The following is a 23,268-nucleotide window of genomic DNA, read 5'->3' on the forward strand; positions in this document are numbered from 1 at the left end:
TCAGAACTATGATGGGAAGATTCAGATTCCATAAATCCATCGATCTATCTGCACAGAATACACATGTTCATTTGATAAAAAATGGCACATTAGACTTCTCTATATGATCATATATGTACATTGTCATGATGTCTAAAGGTGTTTTATATAACACATCATAAAAGAGGAGGAACACAGACGGGTGTGAAGCTGATATATTTGGGGTTTCTGTTTTCCGAATGAATAAATAAACCTGAATTACAGCAAAATAAATAATATGTAATGGAGGTGGAGGTTTGGAAACACTATGGCAGGGTTTCCAAAACATGGTCCTCAGGACCCCAAGGGGTGCACGTTTTGGTTTCAACTAATCATCAAGCTTTGATCATTGGAATCAGCTGTGTAGTGTTAGGGCAAAAAAACAAAACGTGCACACCGTGGGATCCGTAGGACTGAGTTTGGGAAATGCTGCACTACGAGGATGTACAATGAGATGAAAGGTAGGCAGGTGGGTGGGCAGCATCTTTACTATCCAACTGTCTGGTCATTTTGGTATTTGTTCGGTGGTACAGTAGCGTGACAGCATCCAGCGCTACAGCCTCCAATAGTAGTGCACTGAACTCCACAGCCTGAACTCAAGCCCTGTTAGGTGTTATACTAGAGATATTCCAGAAAGGAGGAGATGGGAATCGCATTGGGCTATGAATGGAGGAACGTATAACAGCAGACTGTTAATCAATCGCATTCACGTTGTCATGCTGCATCACGCTGTTGCTAAGCAAATCGTCACGCAATTCTCAAAGTCAGGGTATGAATCGAGAAACCTGCATATCTTCCTCAAAAGTAGGTAATGTCACGATTCCAAAGCTATACGATATTACACAGAACAAGTTAATCGTGGGAAAATATTTATAATGTTGGGTTTTTGACCCAGCACCCAATTGAGCTCTCCTTGTCCCAGAATCGCCCCGAGAATGCACCGCGGGCCCATTGACGACACATGGGCAACGTACACAATGAGCATTAATACGATTCCACTGGAGTTGCCCCATCTTCTCCTTAAAAGTATCTCTGGTTATATCAATTGACATATCACATAACACATCTGGTATTTTAGCTCAGTGGTTCTGGTGACTGTTTCTATCCCTGGAGATGCTACTTTGTAGTGGTTGTTGGTAGACAGACAAGGAGAGGTAGGTCTTAAAGCCGTGGGTTACTTTGCTGCGCCTTCTGTTGTCTCGGAGTGGCCCTTGCTGCTGGGTTTGTGGGCCTGTTTCTGTTGCTGCTCCAGCTCTTTCTTACGGAGCTTCTCTCGCTGTTTGTCCAGTTTCTCCCGGTTCCTCCGAGCCTTCTCCATCAGGACCTTGAGGTCCTTTGCCTTCTTCTTGATCAGAGCCCGGTCCTGGGAGGAGGCAACGCCAAGGGTCTGTACACCAACACACACACACAGGGCAAGGGTCAGAGATCGGGGGGGGGGGGGGGATGTGAGTGAAGAGATGCACATGCAGGGAATTGAACGCAGCAGCTAGGGTCTAATAATATACATCACAAGCTGTAACAATTTTAGCCTGTTTTTTTACAGTTAATATCTTGGCCCAAAGCTTCAGGGTCAACTGTATAGTGTGGTGCTCTATAGCACACCTCAGATTGAATCCCAAAGTAACTAACACAGCTGGATATGCACATTAACACAGGTTTCAGCTCTTTACCTTGAGCTCAGTACTGTCCAGCTGCAGTAGCTGGTCTCCGTCTACGTTCTTGGCCATGAAATCTGGGATGTACTGCTCCAGGTTTAGTCCCATGAGCCAGCGTGACACCTGCTGGGAGGTCCACTCTGACACAATGAGGTTCTGCCACTGGTGCTGCTTGGGGCACTGGCCCCCATCTAGGATCTAGATACACACACGCACACGCACACGCACACGCACACGCACACGCACACGCACACGCACACGCACACGCACACACACACACACACACACACACACACACACACACACACACACACACACACACACACACACACACACACACACACACACACACACACACACACACACACACAGTTGGAGGTATACAGAGATCCAAGCTTTCTTAAACCATTATTTCTCTCTCCACATGAAGTGACGAGAGCGAACACATAGTGATGGGTGATTTAAAATGAATAATTTCTAAATGTTTAGAAAGGTGTTGACAGCATGCTGAAGACTGAACATCACATAAGAAACATGTAGTCCCAAGGTTTTGGAGTATCTACCGGTATGTTAAAACAATATGAGAATTATTGATGGATGGAGGCGTGTGATGTAAACACATTTCCTTTTAGCCGTTCAGAGCCAGATCCTACCTCCTCATCTATCATATCCAGACTCTGAACATGGCAGCACGGGGGACAACGGGACAGGAGAGGCCAGTCAATACAAAAACACAGTAGCACGCAATGGTGCCCTTTACAGGCCTACAGGGCAGGGTCTGCCAAACTCTGTCCTGGGTCCCCTGGGTGCATGTTTTGGTTTTTGTCCGAGCACTACACAGCTGATTCAAATGACCAACTCATCATCAAGCTTTGATTATTTGAATCAGCTGTGTAGAGCTAGGAAAGAAACAAAACATGTACCCAGGGGGCCCAGGACAGAGTTTGGGAGACCCTGCTACAGGGTACATACAAGATACAAAATGGCTGAATAGTGAACCTACCCTTGTTTACATCAAAGTTAGTTCAATTTAATATAAGTTGTAAGGAATTAAACAGGAAACAGGTCATTCGAACACCATTGTTACACAGTCCGGACACTTGGCATGGCAGGAGCACTATGTGGTGAAATATAGGCACTTAACATCTAGTTCAATAACTACTGCTTGTTGATACTGGGTTGATACTTTATGTGAGATCAAATCTTTGTTTCTCACCTCGTCTGAGGAGAGCACCAGGGTGTGTGAGCGACTGGACATCTTGGCTTCAGTCAGCAGACCACTGACCTCCACTGAGCTGCTACTGCTGACACTCAGATCGTCCTTCACCACAGGAACCTATGGAGAACAACACCATGCAGAAGTCTATTAGTCCTTAGTCAAAACATTGTTTACATCCAAAATGGCATCCTATGCCCTATTTAGTGCCCTATGGGCCCTGGTCAAAAGTTTGTGTGCCATTTCATACCCAGACTTTTTGTCTTTACCTTTATTTAACGAGGCGAGTCAGTTAACAACAAATTCTTATTTACAATGATGGCCTACCCCGGCCAAACCTGGGCGCCGCCCTATGGGACTCCCATTCACATCCGGTTGTGATACAGCCTGGAATCGAACCAAAGTCTGTAGTGACGCCTCTAGCATTGAGATGCAGTGCCTTAGACCGCTGCACCACTCGGGAGCCCATCTCACATATTGTATTCCCCTCTCAACACACAGAAATTCATTTTTGTTTTGTGATGTTTTTAATACAAAGCAACTAAATTCCATTGTTGATGTAATTTGCTGCTGATTACAAAATGAATAGATGGACTAGACAGGACGGACTGTTACATACATATTCTGTGGACTTATCGCTAATTCAGAGACATATTGTATTATTCAATGATGTGACGTAATGAAATATAACTTTGATATTATACTGTATAATTAAGCAATTTTACTGTGGTTTGAGTTGTTGTTTGGGAATCTGTAGCTGAACTGAGTCATCTTCCCTCAGCAGTGTGTGTGAGAGAGAGTGTGGGTGAGTGTGTGTGTATGCGCATATGTCGGTCTGTGAATGTGTATGTGCATGTGTGTGTGTGTGTGTCACGAACAGGCATGTGCGCATGCATGTGTGTTTATGTGTGTGTTTACCTGCGAGACCTTAGTAGTTCTCCTGTCCCCAGTGATAACAATAATAAACTCTGTCTGGCAGACAGACTGGGGGCATCTTAATCTCTGAAGCTTACAGCTGGCCAGACCTACCTACCTACCGCCCAAGGTGGGCTTTCCTTAGTCAACATGGTGTCAGCGTTAGCCTTCATTAGATGTCTGCACAAACATAACCCTCCTTGTGATTTGAGGTACTGTAAGTCTGTCTGATTCTTTTGTCTGTGGCCAGATTGGATCCACTGAGCTTCGGTAACTAGCTGCTTTTTTTGGGTGAAAAGCTTGAGCCAGATGCACACCATCCATTAGTGATTCCCTGTTGTGCAGCCTTGAGGTTTTGAGAAGAGAGAGAGATACATCACTTGAACCTCACCTTAGGGAGCGGTAGACAGCTAGATTCAGCCCCTGGATGACTTTTGTTGGTGGGGATGGCCAGGAAATAATTATAACAATTTGTACACTACAAATTGACCACAACTAAGCCCAGAAAGAGATTGTATTTCATAAATAACAATCATTTCATACCTTGATTACATTGAGACACAATTGTGTCTCTTCTTTTATTTGTGTGAATACTTGGGAACAGATTTCCTAAATTAAACACATTTTTATCTGAATTCCAGCTGATTTTAAAGTATTTATTTTACTATAAACTTTGGGGGGCAAAACAAAATCACTTGCGGTCCGGTTTTGGCCCACGGGCCGACTGTTGCCGATCTCTGCCTTAAGGTTTGTATCAAGGATGAAAGACTAGATACTATGCAAAAAATGTGGTATTATATTGAAGTGATTTCCCCATTACTATGGACAAATCAAACAGCCAGCAATTGAAAGAGAAATGCTGTTACGCAAAAACCCAACCTCTGAAATGAAAATAACAAAATAAATGCTGATTCACATTCTTTGAAGAAATGATGAATGATTCATTACTGTTCAGATTTCCGTTTGATTTAATTAACTTCAGTCTAATCCAACATGCCTCTATATTTGTGTAAATTACTGAAATTAACTTTGATGAAGTACAATATGAATACGCTAATGAGACCGTGTCATGCCCTGCTATGTACAGTACTTGTTCGTATTCTGTTTGATTGGGTATGATTGGAGCAAACAAGAATAAATACAATACCAAGTCATGTGAATAGGAGAAGAAGTGGGGCCAAGTAAGAGATTTTGGTTAAACGCATCAAAACCAGACACAGGTTAAATCAATGCAACACGAACAAACAATATGCAACACAGTAAATAGCCTTTAGGTATTATATGCATTAGAACACATCAGTGAGCACTGTCAATACATATTATCATGTAGATGCCCTGTTTCTGATCACCGATCACACTACGTTTGACCAGGGCACTATGTAGGGGAGAGGGTGCAATGTTGGACACAACCAGAGTCTACAGTATTTAATCAATGTCAATAGTTTAAACTCACATGGTCCAGTACTAGCCTGGTAACCATACTGTCTGTGCTGAAGCCAAACATCAGCCTATCAGCCTATCATCTATACAACGACAGAAGAGATACTGTACGTACATCATGGGACCTGGCTAGTCTAGTACCACTACACACACACAGTTTGGGTTTCTCTTCACACACATACCTTGGTCTTGAGCCTCTCTGGGCTATTCTCAGCAGAGGGCTCTGTAGAACTAGGGAAAAGAGACATGGGTTAGTAGAGAAAACACAGATCAAACATTTGAGATACAAAACAGTGTGAAAATAGGTTGGGAACAACAGACTGAGACAAACAACTACAAACAGAGTGCCAGAGTTAGTAAACCCCTGTACCCTCAGAGAGAATCACACCAGTAAAACCTTGTACCCTCAGAGAGAATCACACCAGTAAAACCTTGTACCCTCAGAGAGAATCACACCAGTAAAACCTTGTACCCTCAGAGAGAATCACACCAGTAAAACCCCTAAACCTCCAGAGAGAATCACACCAGTAAAACCCCTAAACCTCCAGAGAGAATCACACCAGTAAAACCCTGTACCCTCAGAGAGAATCACACCAGTAAAACCTTGTACCCTCAGAGAGAATCACACCAGTAAAACCCCTAAACCTCCAGAGAGAATCACACCAGTAAAACCCCTAAACCTCCAGAGAGAATCACACCAGTAAAACCCTGTACCCTCAGAGAGAATCACACCAGTAAAACCCCTAAACCTCCAGAGAGAATCACACCAGTAAAACCCTGTACCTCCAGAGAGAATCACACCAGTAAAACCCTGTACCTCCAGAGAGAATCACACCAGTAAAACCCTGTACCTCCAGAGAGAATCACACCAGTAAAACCCTGTACCCCCAGAGAGAATCACACCAGTAAAACCCTGTACCTCCAGAGAGAAGCACACCAGTAAAACCCTGTACCCCCAGAGAGAATCACACCAGTGAAACCCTGTACCTCCAGAGAGAATCACACCAGTGAAACCCTGTACCTCCAGAGAGAATCACACCAGTAAAACCCTGTACCCCCAGAGAGAATCACACCAGTAAAACCCTGTACCTCCAGAGAGAATCACACCAGTAAAACCCTGTACCTCCAGAGAGAATCACACCAGTAAAACCCTGTACCCCCAGAGAGAATCACACCAGTAAAACCCTGTACCTCCAGAGAGAATCACACCAGTAAAACCCTGTACCCCCAGAGAGAATCACACCAGTAAAACCCTGTACCTCCAGAGAGAATCACACCAGTAAAACCCTGTACCCCCAAAGAGAATCACACCAGTAAAACCCTGAACCACCAGAGAGAATCACACCAGTAGAACCCTGTACCTCCAGAGAGAATCACACCAGTAAAACCCCCGAATCCCCAAAGAGAATCACACCAGTAAAACCCTGTACCCCCAGAGAGAATCACACCAGTAAAACCTCTGAACCCCCAGAGAGAATCACACCAGTAAAACCCTGTACCTCCAGAGAGAATCACACCAGTAAAACCCTGTACCTCCAGAGAGAATCACACCAGTAAAACCCTGTACCTCCAGAGAGAATAACACCAGTAAACCCCTGAACCCCCAGAGAGAATCACACCAGTAAAACCCTGTACCCCCAGAGAGAATCACACCAGTAAAACCCTGTACCCCCAGAGAGAATCACACCAGTAAAACCTTGTACTCCCAGAGAGAATCACACCAGTAAAACCTTGTACCCCCAGAGAGAATCACACCAGTAAAACCCCTGAACCTCCAGAGAGAATCACACCAGTAAAACCCTGTACCTCCAGAGAGAATCACACCAGTAAAACCCTGTACCCCCAGAGAGAATCACACCAGTAAAACCCCTGACCCCCAGAGAGAATCACACCAGTAAAACCCCTGAACCTCCAGAGAGAATCACACCAGTAAAACCCTGTACCCCCAGAGAGAATCACACCAGTAAAACCCCTGACCCCCAGAGAGAATCACACCAGTAAAACCCCTGACCCCCTGACCCCCCATCACACCAGTATAATTTAGATGAACACCCCGTAACAGAACCCTTTGTGGTTCCAGGTAGAACTCTTTTGGCTTTCATGTAGAACCCTCTGTGGAAAGGGTTCTACATGGAACTCAAAAGTGTTCTACCGCAAACCAAAAAGGGTTCTTCAAAGTGTTCTCCTATGGGGACAGCCAAAGAACCCTTTTATGTTCTAGATATAACCTTCAAAGAGTGCAGACACAGACACACACAGATCTGTACATAGGGGAAATTTCACCCCGTAGCCAGAGGAACACAGTGGCAGAGAGGTGGTTAGTACCTGTTTCCTGGTGAGCTTCTGGGGTCCTTCCCTTTGCTTCGTGTCAGTGGGTCCAGACCGCTCCTGGTGATCTTCTCGTCCAGGCTGAGAGAGGGGCTGGACACCACAGGAGACTGAGACCCTGCACACATCATCAGAAAGGTTCAAGAAATAGATGCAAACCTCCAGCAACAAGTATTAACATCACTACATTGTGAACAAGGACGTGACTTTCTCTGAAGTCATCTTTGAAGACAATGTATGTTCTGCATTCATATTCGTAAGATACTGCCCACATCATCATTACAGTTTTTGCTCTGTACTGAAAGCGCTCTTTCTTGAAAACTGGACCTAAGGCATGTACCATTTTGGGGGGATTATATTAACACGGGTCTAATGAACAAAATACTAAAATATGAGTGACCTATCCTTTATTGTTGTGGGTAACACTAAGTATAATGGTTTATGATGTGGTTCTACACTGACCGGTGTTGTCTGCTGCCTGCTGGAGGAGGGTGTGTCTGGGGGAGCCCTCAGCACTGCCAGGGGCCCTGGAGGCTCTGCATTCATCCACAGTACTGGAGGCTGCACTCCGCATGGATGAACAAGTATTGCCAGGGCCCTCTAATGCCTGGAGAGAGAGAGAGACAGAGAGACAGAGCGAGAAGAAGGGGAGGCAGAGAGAGAGAGAGGAGACACAGAGAGAGGGGAAAGGAGAAGGAGGGACAAAGTAAGGAGGGAGGGAGGGAGGGAGGGAAGGAGGCAGAGAGAGAGAGAGGAGACGCAGAGAGAGGGGAAAGGAGAAGGAGGGAGGGATCAATAAAGAAGGGGAAAGATAGAAGGAGAGATAGAAAGAAAGACAGAAAGATGAACAGAGTGAAAGAGAGATTTACTTTAACAATGCTATCAAAAATCTGAGGATATACTGAAGACTGTCTGTCTGGTGGCTGGTGACTGTCTGTCCTCAGTATAGTGTCTGGTGAATGTCTGTCCTCTGGATAGTGGCTGGTGACTGTCTGTCCTCAGTATAGTGTCTGGTGAATGTCTGTCCTCTGTATAGTGTCTGGTGAATGTCTGTCCTCTGGATAGTGTCTGGTGAATGTCTGTCCTCTGGATAGTGTCTGGTGACTGTCTGTCCTCAGTATAGTGTCTGGTGAATGTCTGTCCTCTGTATAGTGTCTGGTGACTGTCTGTCCTCTGGATAGTGTCTGGTGAATATCTGTCCTCTGGATAGTGTCTGGTGACTGTCTGTCCTCTGGATAGTGGCTGGTGACTGTCTGTTCTCTGTATATTGTCTGGTGACTGTCTGTCCTCTGTACAATCGTGGCCAAAAGTTTTGAGAATGACACAAATATTAACTTTCACGTCTGCTGCCTCAGTTTGTATGATGGCAATTTGCATATACTCCAGAATGTTATGAAGAGTGATCAGATGAATTGCAAAGTCCCTCTTTGCCATGCAAATCACATTAAAACATCTCCACTGCATTTCAGCCCTGCCACAAATGGACCAGCTGACATCATGTCAATAATTTTTTGGTTTACACAGGTGTGAGTGTTGACGAGGACAAGACTGGAGATGATTCTGTCATGCTGATTGAGTTCGAATAACAGACTAGAAGCTTCAAAAGGAGGGTGGTGCTTGGAATCATTGTTCTTCCTCTTGTTACCTGCAAGGAAACACGTACCGTCATCATTGCTTTGCACGAAAAGTGCTTCACAGGCAAGACTATTGCTGCCAGTAAGATTGCACCTAAATCAACCATTTATCGGATCATCAAGAACTTCAAGGAGAGCGGTTCAATTGTTGTGAAGAAGGCTTCAGGGCGCCCAAGAAAGTCCAGCAAGCGCCAGGACCGTCTCCTAAAATTGATTCAGCTGCGGGATTGGGGCACCACCAGTACAGAGCTTGCTCAGGAATGGCAGCAGGCAGGTGTGAGGCGAAGACTTTTGGAGGATGGCCTGGTGTCAAGAAGGGCAGCAAAGAAGCCACTTCTCTCCAGGAAAAACATCAGGGACAGACTGATATTGTGCAAAAGGTACAGGGACTGCTGAGGACTGGGGTAAAGTCATTTTCTCTGATGAATCCCCTTTCCGATTGTTTGGGGCATCCGGAAAAAAGCTTGTCCGGAGAAGAAAAGGTAAGCGCTACCATCAGTCCTGTGTCATGCCAACAGTAAAGCATCCTGAGACCATTCATGTGTGGGGTTGCTTCTCAGCCAAGGGAGTGGACTCACTCACAATTGTGCCTAAGAACACAGCCATGAATAAAGAATGGTACCAACACATCCTCCGAGAGCAACTTCTCCCAACCATCCAGGAACAGTTTGGTGATGAACAATGCCTTTTCCAGCATGATGGAGCACCTTGCCATAAAGCAAAAGTGATAACTAAGTGTCTCAGGGAAAAAAACATCCATATTTTGGGTCCATGGCCAGGAAACTCCCCAGACCTTAATCCCATTGAGAACTTGTGGTCAATCCTCAAGAGGCGGATGGACAAACAAAAACTCAGTATAGTGTCTGGTGAATGTCTGTCCTCTGGATAGTGGCTGTTGACAGTCTGTCCTCTGGATAGTGGCTGTTGACAGTCTGTCTTCAGTATATTGCCTGGTGACTGTCTGTCCTCAGTGTAGTCGCTGGTGACTGTCTGTCTTCAGTATAGTGCCTGGTGAATGTCTGTCTTCAGTATAGTGCCTGGTGAATGTCTGTCCTCAGTATAGTGTCTGGTGAATGTCTGTCTTCAGTATAGTGCCTGGTGAATGTCTGTCCTCAGTATAGTGTCTGGTGAATGTCTGTCCTCAGTATAGTGCCTGGTGAATGTCTGTCTTCAGTATAGTGCCTGGTGAATGTCTGTCCTCAGTATAGTGTCTGGTGAATGTCTGTCCTCAGTATAGTGCCTGGTGAATGTCTGTCTTCAGTATAGTGCCTGGTGAATGTCTGTCTTCAGTATAGTGCCTGGTGACTGTCTGTCCTCAGTATAGTGTCTGGTGAATGTCTGTCCTCAGTATAGTGCCTGGTGAATGTCTGTCTTCAGTATAGTGCCTGGTGAATGTCTGTCCTCTGTATAGTGTCTGGTGACTGTCTGTCCTCAGTATAGTGTCTGGTGAATGTCTGTCTTCAGTATAGTGCCTGGTGAATGTCTGTCTTCAGTATAGTGCCTGGTGAATGTCTGTCCTCAGTATAGTGCCTGGTGAATGTCTGTCCTCAGTATAGTGCCTGGTGAATGTCTGTCCTCAGTATAGTGCCTGGTGAATGTCTGTCTTCAGTATAGTGCCTGGTGAATGTCTGTCCTCAGTATAGTGCCTGGTGAATGTCTGTCCTCAGTATAGTGCCTGGTGAATGTCTGTCTTCAGTATAGTGCCTGGTGAATGTCTGTCTTCAGTATAGTGCCTGGTGAATGTCTGTCCTCTGTATAGTGCCTGGTGAATGTCTGTCTTCAGTATAGTGCCTGGTGAATGTCTGTCTTCAGTATAGTGCCTGGTGAATGTCTGTCCTCAGTATAGTGCCTGGTGAATGTCTGTCTTCAGTATAGTGCCTGGTGAATGTCTGTCTTCAGTATAGTGCCTGGTGAATGTCTGTCCTCTGTATAGTGTCTGGTGACTGTCTGTCCTCAGTATAGTGTCTGGTGAATGTCTGTCTTCAGTATAGTGCCTGGTGAATGTCTGTCTTCAGTATAGTGTCTGGTGAATGTCTGTCATCTGGATAGTGCCTGGTGAATGTCTGTCCTCTGGATAGTGCCTGGTGAATGTCTGTCCTCAGTATAGTGTCTGGTGAATGTCTGTCCTCAGTATAGTGCCTGGTGAATGTCTGTCTTCAGTATAGTGCCTGGTGAATGTCTGTCTTCAGTATAGTGCCTGGTGAATGTCTGTCCTCGGTGTAGTCGCTGGTGAATGTCTGTCCTCAGTGTAGTCGCTGGTGAATGTCTGTCCTCTGGATAGTGGCTGTTGACAGTCTGTCTTCAGTATAGTGCCTGGTGACTGTCTGTCCTCAGTGTAGTCGCTGGTGACTGTCTGTCTTCAGTATAGTGCCTGGTGAATGTCTGTCCTCAGTATAGTGGCTGTTGACAGTCTGTCCTCAGTATAGTGGCTGTTGACAGTCTGTCTTCAGTATAGTGCCTGGTGAATGTCTGTCTTCAGTATAGTGCCTGGTGAATGTCTGTCTTCAGTATAGTGCCTGGTGAATGTCTGTCTTCAGTATAGTGCCTGGTGAATGTCTGTCCTCAGTATAGTGGCTGTTGACAGTCTGTCTTCAGTATAGTGCCTGGTGACTGTCTGTCCTCAGTGTAGTCGCTGGTGACTGTCTGTCTTCCTGCTTTTCTAAGCCTATAAACTGTAGTCGGAGTCTGCGTCCCAAATGGCACCCTATTTCCTGTATAGTGCAGAGTCCTATGGGCCCCGGTCAAAAGGGCCCTGGGCAACAGGGTGGCATTTGGGGCGAAGCCCTGCTCAATATTATTGCTGAGTACCTGGGAAAGAGTATTTTCCAAAAGAGACATGACCAGCCATTCACTCAGTAAGGAAGGAGAAGAGGCTTTGACACCACTCAGGATTAAATAGGTGTGTCGCAGGGCACAGGCTCGTAGCCAGAAATTAATATATTACATAAAGGCTTTTATAAACTGGGTGATCCGAACCCTGAATGCTGATTGGCTGACAGCCGTGGTATATCAGACCGACAAAACATTTATTTTTACTGCTCTAATTACGTTGGTAACCAGTTGATAATAGCAATGAAGCTCCTCAGGGGTTTGTGATATATATATATATATATATATATATATATATATATATATATATATATGCCACGGCTAACGGCTGTATCCAGGCACTCCGCAAGAACAGCCCTTAGCCGTAGTATATTGGCCATATACCACACCTCCTCGTGCCTTATTGCTTAATTATATAAGGGCAGAGGACAGACAGGACTAACCACACACACTCACACTGATTAACTTCAATAAATCATAGAAGTATGAAAACAGTTCAATTCATTTTCAATGAGTAATGTTGATTCAACATCCGGTAGTGATTATAGCAGACGGATGATATCATCAATGAGACTAAAGTCTGTTGTATGTATTAAAATGGTGTGAGTCAACAGAACTGGTGCTGTGTGTGCGTGTGTGAGTGTCCATTCTAACCTCTTCTCCTGTAGAGCTGATGCTGTCCTGTAGTAGTCCTCTGGAGAGTCTCTGTCTACTTCCAGCGTGGGGAACCACCTCACTCAGCTCTGGAAAAACACACAACACAACACTGATCTCAGATCTGTTTGTGCTATCATTTTTGGCAGGGTAGCCTAGTGGTTAGAGCGTTGGACTAGAAACCGGAAGGTTGTGAGTTCAAACCGCCGAGCTGACAAGGTACAAATCTGTCGTTCTGCCCCTGAACAGGCAGTTAACCCACTGTTCCCAGGCCGTCATTGAAAATAAGAATTTGTTCTTAACTGACTTGCCTGGTTAAATAAAGGTAAAAAAATAAATAAATAAAAACATTTTTGGCATGACAAGGAGTTGACATTATAGTACAAACAGATCTGGGAACAGGCTAACAAAGGTCCTCTTGCGATAGAATTACATGAACATACTGTATAGATGAAATCTGTGATAAAAGAGAGGCTGTTGGTCATTAGGTACCATACATGTGTAGATCTATCGCAGGCCTTTACCCCCAATCAATCTCCTTAGACTAGCGCCCTGTCTAGGGGATGTCCTTGTACATCAAGCTGCCTCACGCTACAGAAACAGGAGATAGGCTGCTGCTCCTATGAGCCGTTCTGCGTCCCACAAGCCAAGGCTACTTACTTCACTATAGACAGATTTACAGGACTGTATGAACGGTATGTAAGTACACACACAAACATCCAAATCAAATCACACACCACTATTCACAGAACAGGCCTAGTCATAGAAGGGTCCCTCCCTCCACCCCTCTTTCTCTCCCTCCTCCCTTTCCTTCCCTCCCACCCCTCCCTCTCGCTCTCCACCCTCCCTCTCTCTCCCTCTCTCTTTCCCTCCCCCGCCTCTCTCTCCCTGCCTCCGCCTCGCTCTACCTCCCTCCCTCCCTCTCGCTCTCCTCCCTCCCTCTCTCTCCCTCTCTCTTTCCCTCCCCCCGCCTCTCTCTCCCTGCCTCCGCCTCGCTCTACCTCCCTCCCTCTCTCTCGCTCCCTGATATTGCTTAATCAACTGCCTCATTCAGTCTCTCCAGATCTGGATCAGTATTCGGAGACTGCCCACTGTCCCCTCATCAGGTCTTTTATGGATCCCGGAGATGGCAGATCAAGGGTCACTGCATCCATTATAATGGACTGGAAGAAGCCAGAGGAGCCCAGAAAAAAAGGCCAGTGATAGTATGGATCCCAAATGCAATCCTATGTCCTATATAGTGCACTAAATAGGAAGTAGGGTGTTATTTGGGACCCAAACCATGTGTTTACATCTGAAGGACAAATTTAGTTTGCAATGGCTTACTGTTTGTTTGTTTACTGAAGTGGCACTGGAGTACAAGGTCAAAGTTCAAAGTGCATTCAGAGGTAATGCACGGTGGGTGAAAAAAAGAATAAGAGGGATTTGCAAAAGAGAAGCATCAAGAAAAACAAGCATTAATACAAAGAGACATCTCAAGCCTTTCGGTACAGTTAGTCTTAGAGCTAGTGATGACAGTATGCATTAATACAAGGACACATCTCAAGGCTTTCGGTACAGTTAGTCTTAGAGCTAGTGATGACAGTATGCATTAATACAAGGACACATCTCAAGGCTTTCGGTACAGTTAGTCTTAGAGCTAGTGATGACAGTATGCATTAATACAAGGACACATCTCAAGCCTTTGGGTACAGTTAGTCTTAGAGCTAGTGATGACAGTATGCATTAATACAAGGACACATCTCAAGCCTTTGGGTACAGTTAGTCTTAGAGCTAGTGATGATAGTATGCATTAATACAAGGACACATCTCAAGCCTTTGGGTACAGTTAGTCTTAGAGCTAGTGATGACAGTATGCATTAATACAAGGACACATCTCAAGCCTTTGGGTACAGTTAGTCTTAGAGCTAGTGATGATAGTATGCATTAATACAAGGACACATCTCAAGCCTTTGGGTACGGTTAGTCTTAGAGCTAGTGATGACAGTATGCATTAATACAAGCCGATTCCCAAATGACACCCTATTCCCGAATCCCTACATAGTGCACTACTTTTGACCAGAGCCAATCGGATGCCATTTGGAGTGAGACACAGTCCTTGTTTGCCCCTCCATGTCCCTAATAAGGTAATAACAGCAGAGTTTGAGGGCAAAGGAAATAGGAAAGGAGCTGATAGGACAGATGTAGGGTGTATCTCAGGGTTTGAGTGACACTGACACATCAACCCCTCCTAAGGATGTGTCATTTCTCTCTACAGCCTCCATTGCCCTGTATTGAAATACCCTGATAGAGACGTATAGCTAAGACAGGGATACGGTGATGACGGGACAAGCTGTCCTTGTTTCATTGGCAATAGAGAGAAATAGTAATGGCGTCTTTTTGTCATCACTAACTCCGCCATGGTTCATTGGACAAAGCCTATGAGGAAAATTAATGGCGTTTTGGATAAACAGCAAAATAAGGTCTGTGGGGAACACAGGCTTAGAAGATCTTATATGTTTTGTTCTATGAGATAACCTTCATCAGCTAATATCACTTTGTGAATTTTGAAGAATTTGAGTAATAATAAAAAGGTAATTTAATGACTCTTTAAAGGTCATGTTAACTGACTGATATTATCTCACAGAACAAAATAATGAAAATCTCCTAAGCATGTGTTAACCTCTGACCTTATTTTCAGCGTTTATCCCAGAACCACATGATTTCCTCATTCATTTCCCTATAGGGATGGCTGAACAACCCAGAGGTAACTTGTTTCCGTGTTTTAGGACTACAAACTGGCAGTGTACTGAATCTTTCTCACAGTACAAGCTTAAACAATGCATCATCTACAGAGAAGGTTCATCCCAAATGGTACCCTATCCATATATAGTGCACTACTTTTGACCAGGGCCCATAGGGAAGAGAAGTGAGAAGTGGGGGATGAGCGGTTAAGAGCATTGGGCCAGTAAGTGAAAGGTTGCTGGATTGAATCCCCAAGCCGACTAGATGACAAGTCTGTCAATGTGCCCTTGAGCCAGGTACTTAACCCTAATTGCTCCTGTAAGTTGCTCTGGATAAGAACGTCTGCTAAATGACAAAAAATGTACATTTTGAATGGATGGAAGTTTCAGGGTCAATCATCTGACCATAACCAGTAATGTGTATTCTATTTCCACATTGTAGGTATTACTGCCTAGGGAGGGAGCTCGACTAGACTATGACCACTGTATTTCTGGATCTCTCCATCTCCCTGAGACTCACCTCTTGCAGGGCCGGCCATCCCAGGACTCTGCTGTTGGGCGCTGTTGTTGTTGTTGTTCATCTGGATGCCATTTTGTTTCATCAGTTGCATCAGCTCAGACTCCAGGGCTGCAATCTGCGTAGAAACCGTTTCAAATGAGTTTCAGGCTTAGTGACCCATGCAGTGTGGCTGTCCAGTGGCTCCCTCCACTGGCAACATCATGTACCAGCAGGGGAAATGTCTAATCAAGGCAGTGGACTAATGTTGAACTGGGGTAATTACATAAGGGATTTATCTTGTACTTAGACAGCTTTGCACTGCACACAGTCAGCATTGTAAGCGTATACATGTACTGTGGCAAGTATGTGCTGAATTCTCACCTAAAAAGGAATGGGTGTAATCAGCAGCATTGAGAAAATGGGAGAGGGAATATACAGAGAAAGTATAGTTACCCTGACTTGCAGTCCCTGAATCTCCTCCAGGTGGACCTTCTCTGTATCCTCCAGCCTCTTCCTCTCTGCTTCCTCCTTCTGGACAAACTCCACCTCTCTGGAAGAAACAGAGGGGTGGGGTTAGAAGGGTGTGTTGGTGGCCCTCTGACAGGGGTGGGGTTAGAAGGGTGTGCTGGTGGCCCTCTGACAGGGGTGGGGTTAGAAGGGTATGTTGGTGGCCCTCTGACAGGGGTGGGGTTAGAAGGGTGTGCTGGTGGCCCTCTGACAGGGGTGGGGTTAGAAGGGTGTGTTGGTGGCCCTCTGACAGGGGTGGGGTTAGAAGGGTGTGTTGGTGGCCCTCAGACAGGGGTGGGGTTAGAAGGGTGTGTTGGTGGCCCTCAGACAGGGGTGGGGTTAGAAGGGTGTGTTGGTGGCCCTCTGACAGGGGGTGGGGTTAGAAGGGTATGTTGGTGGCCCTCTGACAGGGGTGAGGACAGGGACAGAGTATTAGGTGGTTGGATGGTTGGGGACAGCTCCTCTCAGAGGGGTGAGGACAGGGACAGTGTTAGGTGGTTGGGGACAGCTCCTCTCAGAGGGGTGAAGACAGGGACAGAGTTTTAGGTGGTTGAGGACAGCTCCTCTCAGAGGGTTGAGGACAGGGACATAGTATTAGGTGGTTGGGGACAGCTCCTCTCAGAGGGGTGAGGACAGGGACAGAGTGTTAGGTGGTTGGGGACAGCTCCTCTCAGAGGGGTGAGGACAGGGACAGTGTTAGGTGGTTGGTGACAGCTCCTCTCAGAGGGGTGAGGACAGGGACAGAGTGTTAGGTGGTTGGGGACAGCTCCTCTCAGAGGGGTGAGGACAGGGACAGAGTGTTAGGTGGTTGGATGGTTGGGGACAGCTCCTCTCGGAGGGGTGAGGACAGGGACAGTGTTAGGGGGTTGGGGACAGCTCCTCTCAGAGGGGTGAGGACACGGACAGTGTTAGGTGGTTGGGGACAGCTCCTCTCAGAGGGGTGAAGACAGGGACAGAGTTTTAGGTGGTTGAGGACAGCTCCTCTCAGAGGGTTGAGGACAGGGACAGTGTTAGGTGGTTGGGGACAGCTCCTCTCAGAGGGGTGAGGACAGGGACAGTGTTAGGTGGTTGAGGACAGCTCCTCTCAGAGGGGTGAGGACAGGGACAGTGTTAGGTGGTTGGGGACAGCTCCTCTGAGGGGTGAGGACAGGGACAGTGTTAGGTGGTTGGGGACAGCTCCTCTCAGAGGGGTGAGGACAGGGACAGTGTTAGGTGGTTGGGGACATCTCCTCTCAGAGGGGTGAGGACAGGGACAGTGTTAGGTGGTTGGGGACAGCTCCTCTCAGAGGGGTGAGGACAGGGACAGAGTGTTAGGTGGTTGGTGACAGCTCCTCTCAGAGGGGTGAGGACACAGACAGAGTGTTAGGTGGTTGGGGACAGTGTGTGTGTGTGTGTGAGATGGTAAAAGGAGAGTATCCCAGGGAGAATAGGAGCTCAGTGAACTTAAGTCAGAGAGACAGTCAGACACAGACCTGCCTCTCTCTTCAGCAGGGCTGAAGGACGCAAGGCTCCCTCGCACACACACACACACACACACACACACACACACACACACACACACACACACACACACACACACACACACACACACACACACACACACACACACACACACACACACACACACACACACACACACACACACACACACACACACACACACACACACACACACACACACACACACACACACACACACACACACACACACACACACCAAGGGCAATTAAAGGCATTCAGAGCGGAGAGGGACAAAGAGGTTCTGATGAGAATGACCATAGAGATCAACTCACTGCTGAAAAAGAGGCTGTGGTGTGGAGGAGAGCTGCACAGGAAGGAAGTCAACGCAGCTCTCTCTCTCTAAAGCAATCCTTCAACTGAGTGCCACTTGGTTAAAATGTCCTCCAGACTAATGGGTGGAATTTGTTTGTGAAATTGTTTGATAAACATACTATAGGAAAATAACAGGGTTTGAATAACATATAGTAAGTGTATTACCTAAAATAAGCGACAATTTGAAATGGCCTCTAAACTTGGACTTGAATAAAAAACAAAGCTACATTAATAAGGTTTGACATGTCCATATGAACCAAAGTAGGCTGAATAATGTAGTAATACATTTTCAGGTTTTCAGTCGTAACCAACCAGTTTAACACTCATAGCAACAAATGACATGGACACATCTGAGTGGCTAGTTACTAGACCAGAGCAACAGATGACATGGACACATCTGAGTGGCTAGTTACTAGACCAGAGCAACAGATGACATGGACACATCTGAGTGGCTAGTTACTAGACCAGAGCAACAGATGACTTGGGACACATCTGAGTGGCTAGTTACTAGACCAGAGCAACAGATGACTTGGGACACATCTGAGTGGCTAGTTACTAGACCAGAGCAACAGATGACATGGACACATCTGAGTGGCTAGTTACTAGACCAGAGCAACAGATGACTTGGGAAACATCTGAGTGGCTAGTTACTAGACCAGAGCAACAGATGACATGGACACATCTGAGTGGCTAGTTACTAGACCAGAGCAACAGATGACTTGGGACACATCTGAGTGGCTAGTTACTGACTAGACCAGAGCAACACGTCTGGCGTGTGTGGCTAGGTACTGACTAGACCAGAGCAACACGTCTGGAGTGTGTGGCTTGGTAATGACTAGACCAGAGCAACACGTCTGGAGTGTGTAGCTAGGTACTGACTAGACCAGAGCAACACGTCTGGAGTGTGTGGCTAGGTACTGACTAGACCAGAGCAACACGTCTGGAGTGTGTGGCTAGGTACTGACTAGACCAGAGCAACACGTCTGGAGTGTGTGGCTAGGTACTGACTAGACCAGAGCAACACGTCTGGAGTGTGTGTCTAGGTACAGACTAGACCAGAGCAACATGTCTGGAGTGTGTGGCTAGGTACTGACTAGACCAGAGCAACAGATCTGGGGATGAGTAACTCCCAAATAGGGGATAGAACCTGGGTTCATAACATAACAGCCTTACCAAGGATAAGAATGTTACAGTATATTGAACCAGTGTATTGTCTAATTTAGACCAGTTTGGTACCAGACTTTGACTCACTTCTGCTGGAAGTCCTTGATGAGTTTCTTGGCCTTGTTGTACTTCTTCTCTAGGGTGGTGTACTGGCACTGGGCCTCCTTCAGGTGCTCGTTGACCGTGTGGCACAGGGTCTGGGCCTCGATCCAGTAACTCTCCAGCTTCAGCATCCTCTCCTTGTTCTCCTCCATGCTGGCCTTCAGCTGGCTCTTCTCCTTCTCCCAGCGCGCCTTCTCCCTCTCCACCACAGCAAGCTGGGATAGACAAGCACAGATAAGCATGGTATTACACTCACACACCAACACGGCCCACACCCACCACTAGGTACATCATTAAAAACAAACAGTGGAACACAAATACAGTATTGACAGATTTCCAAATACTGTAATGTACAAGCCAGCTGACTGACTAGACATACTATGGTATTACGTGTTGTCACCATACCAGTACTTTGATACGAGGAAGCAACTAAGCAAAGCAAACAAAACATGAAGATAGTCCTAATGTTGGAAGAAACATTTGTTCACGTTTAAAGCTATAGCACACAATATTTGACAAAAATAGGTTTTAAAGAAACAAAGACTTGAGTCTGCTTTGTGTTTGTCTTTTTGCCATGGAAACGCAGGTACAGTATGATAGTCAACACTAAAAAAGAGACTGTGCTATGGATTAAACACATAACATAAAACACATAGCACCATAATATACTTGACTTAAGGCTAATCCAGACTTCACAACGGAGAGAAACTAACAGACCATGTCCTGACAAGCCCTTCGTTGATGTTATGCAGGTGAAGGAGGACCCAAACGCGACTTAACAGAAACAGAGTTTATTAATGCTCAAAAACCGAATAACTGAAATCCTCTAGACAGTAGAGGGGAAAACAACTGGAGAAGCGGCCACAGACTGCAGGTCGCTTCGGGTAGGCGCAGGCCGTAGTCAACAGAGACGCCTGCTCACACGCAGCGTCTGAAGAAGGCACAAAACACGACAGGACAGGGTGATACACAATCACGGCAAAAAACACGACAGGACAGGCGAAACGCAATTACAGCATGGAATACAAAACAAGGAACCGATGGATCAGGAACGGATCACAAAGGAATAAATAGGGAGTCTAATCAGGGGAAAGGATCGGGAACAGGTGTGGGAAGACTAATGATGATTAGGGGAATAGGAACAGCTGGGAGCAGGAACGGAACGACAGAGAGAAGAGAGAGCGAGAGAGTGAAAGGGGGAGGGGGAGAGAGAGGGATAGAACCAAACAAGACCAGCAGAGGGAAACGAATAGCATGGGGAGCACAGGGACAAGACATGACAATAAATGACAAACATGACAGTACCCCCCCCACTCACCGAGCGCCTCCTGGCGCACTCGAGGAGGAATCCTGGCGGCAACGGAGGAAATCATCGATGAGCGAACGGTCCAGCACGTCCCGAGACGGAACCCAACTCCTCTCCTCAGGACCGTAACCCTCCCAATCCACTAGGTATTGGTGACCCCGTCCCGAGAACGCATGTCCATAATTTTATGTACCTTGTAAATAGGTGCGCTCTCGACAAGGACGGGAGGGGGGAGGGAAGACGAACGGGGGTGCGAAGAAAGGGCTTAACACAGGAGACATGGAAGACAGGATGGACGCGACGAAGATGTCGCGGAAGAAGCAGTCGCACAGCGACAGGATTGACGACCTGGGAGACACGGAACGGACCAATGAACCGCGGAGTCAACTTACGAGAAGCTGTCGTAAGAGGAAGGTTGCGAGTGGAAAGCCACACTCTCTGGCCGCAACAATACCTTGGACTCTTAATCCTGCGTTTATTGGCGGCTCTCACCGTCTGTGCCCTGTAACGGCAAAGTGCAGACCTCACCCTCCTCCAGGTGCGCTCACAACGTTGGACAAACGCTTGAGCGGAGGGAACGCTGGACTCGGCAAGCTGGGATGAGAACAGAGGAGGCTGGTAACCCAGACTACTCTGAAACGGAGATAACCCGGTAGCAGACGAAGGAAGCGAATTGTGAGCGTATTCTGCCCAGGGAGCTGTTCTGCCCAAGACGCAGGGTTCCTGAAAGAAAGGCTGCGTAGTATGCGACCAATCGTCTGATTGGCCCTCTCTGCTTGACCGTTAGACTGGGGATGAAACCCGGAAGAGAGACTGACGGACGCACCAATCAAACGACAGAACTCCCTCCAAAACTGTGACGTGAATTGCGGACCTCTGTCTGAAACGGCGTCTAACGGGAGGCCATGAATTCTGAATACATTCTCAATAATGATTTGTGCCGTCTCCTTAGCGGAAGGAAGTTTAGCGAGGGGAATGAAATGTGCCGCCTTAGAGAACCTATCGACAACCGTCAGAATCACAGTCTTCCCCGCAGACAAAGGCAGACCGGTAATGAAGTCTAAGGCAATGTGAGACCATGGTCGAGAAGGAATGGGGAGCGGTCTGAGACGACCGGCAGGAGGAGAGTTACCCGACTTAGTCTGCGCGCAGTCCGAACAGGCAGCCACGAAACGGCGCGTGTCACGCTCCTGAGTCGGCCACCAAAAGCGCTGGCGAATAGACGCAAGAGTGCCTCGAACACCGGGATGACCCGCTAACTTGGCAGAGTGAGCCCACTGAAGAACAGCCAGACGAGTGGAAACAGGAACGAAAAGGAGGTTACTAGGACAAGCGCGCGGCGACGCAGTGTGCGTGAGTGCTTGCTTAACCTGTCTTTCAATTCCCAGACTGTTAACCCGACAACACGCCCATAAGGAAGAATCCCTCGGGATCAGTAGAAGCCACAGAAGAACTAAACAGACGGGATAAGGCATCAGGCTTGGTGTTCTTGCTACCCGGACGGTAAGAAATCACAAACTCGAAACGAGCGAAAAACAACGCCCAACGAGCTTGACGGGCATTAAGTCGTTTGGCAGAACGGATGTACTCAAGGTTCTTATGGTCTGTCCAAACGACAAAGGAACGGTCGCCCCCTCCAACCACTGTCGCCATTCGCCTAGGGCTAAGCGGATGGCGAGCAGTTCACGATTACCCACATCATAGTTGCGCTCAGATGGCGACAGGCGATGAGAAAAATAAGCGCAAGGATGAACCTTATCGTCAGACTGGAAGCGCTGGGATAGAATGGCTCCCACGCCTACCTCTGAAGCGTCAACCTCGACAATGAATTGTCTAGTGACGTCAGGAGTAACGAGGATAGGAGCGGACGTAAAAACGTTCTTTTAGAAGATCAAAAGCTCCCTGGGCGGAACCGGACCACTTAAAACACGTCTTGACAGAAGTAAGAGCTGTGAGAGGGGCAGCAACTTGACCGAAATTACGAATGAAACGCCGATAGAAATTAGCGAAACCTAAAAAGCGCTGCAACTCGACACGTGACCTTGGAACGGGCCAATCACTGACAGCTTGGACCTTAGCGGAATCCATCTGAATGCCTTCAGCGGAAATAACGGAACCGAGAAAAGTAACGGAGGAGACATGAAAAGAGCACTTCTCAGCCTTTACATAGAGACAATTCTCTAAAAGGCGCTGTAGAACACGTCGAACGTGCTGAACATGAATCTCGAGTGACGGAGAAAAAATCAGGATATCGTCAAGATAGACAAAAACGAAAATGTTCAGCATGTCTCTCAGAACATCATTAACTAATGCCTGAAAAACAGCTGGCGCATTGGCGAGACCGAACGGCAGAACCCGGTACTCAAAATGCCCTAACGGAGTATTAAACGCCGTTTTCCACTCGTCCCCCTCTCTGATGCGCACGAGATGGTAAGCGTTACGAAG

At 46.8% G+C, this 23,268-nt stretch overlaps 1 pseudogene; it reads right to left on the reverse strand.

The window, feature by feature from the left end:
- Positions 1-208: 208 nt before the first annotated feature.
- LOC124043247 overlaps positions 209-23,268 on the reverse strand; it is a 115,791-nt pseudogene continuing 92,731 nt past the window's right edge.

Source organism: Oncorhynchus gorbuscha, linkage group LG09, assembly GCF_021184085.1.
Source record: "Oncorhynchus gorbuscha isolate QuinsamMale2020 ecotype Even-year linkage group LG09, OgorEven_v1.0, whole genome shotgun sequence".
In the NCBI taxonomy this organism is placed as follows: domain Eukaryota; kingdom Metazoa; phylum Chordata; class Actinopteri; order Salmoniformes; family Salmonidae; genus Oncorhynchus; species Oncorhynchus gorbuscha.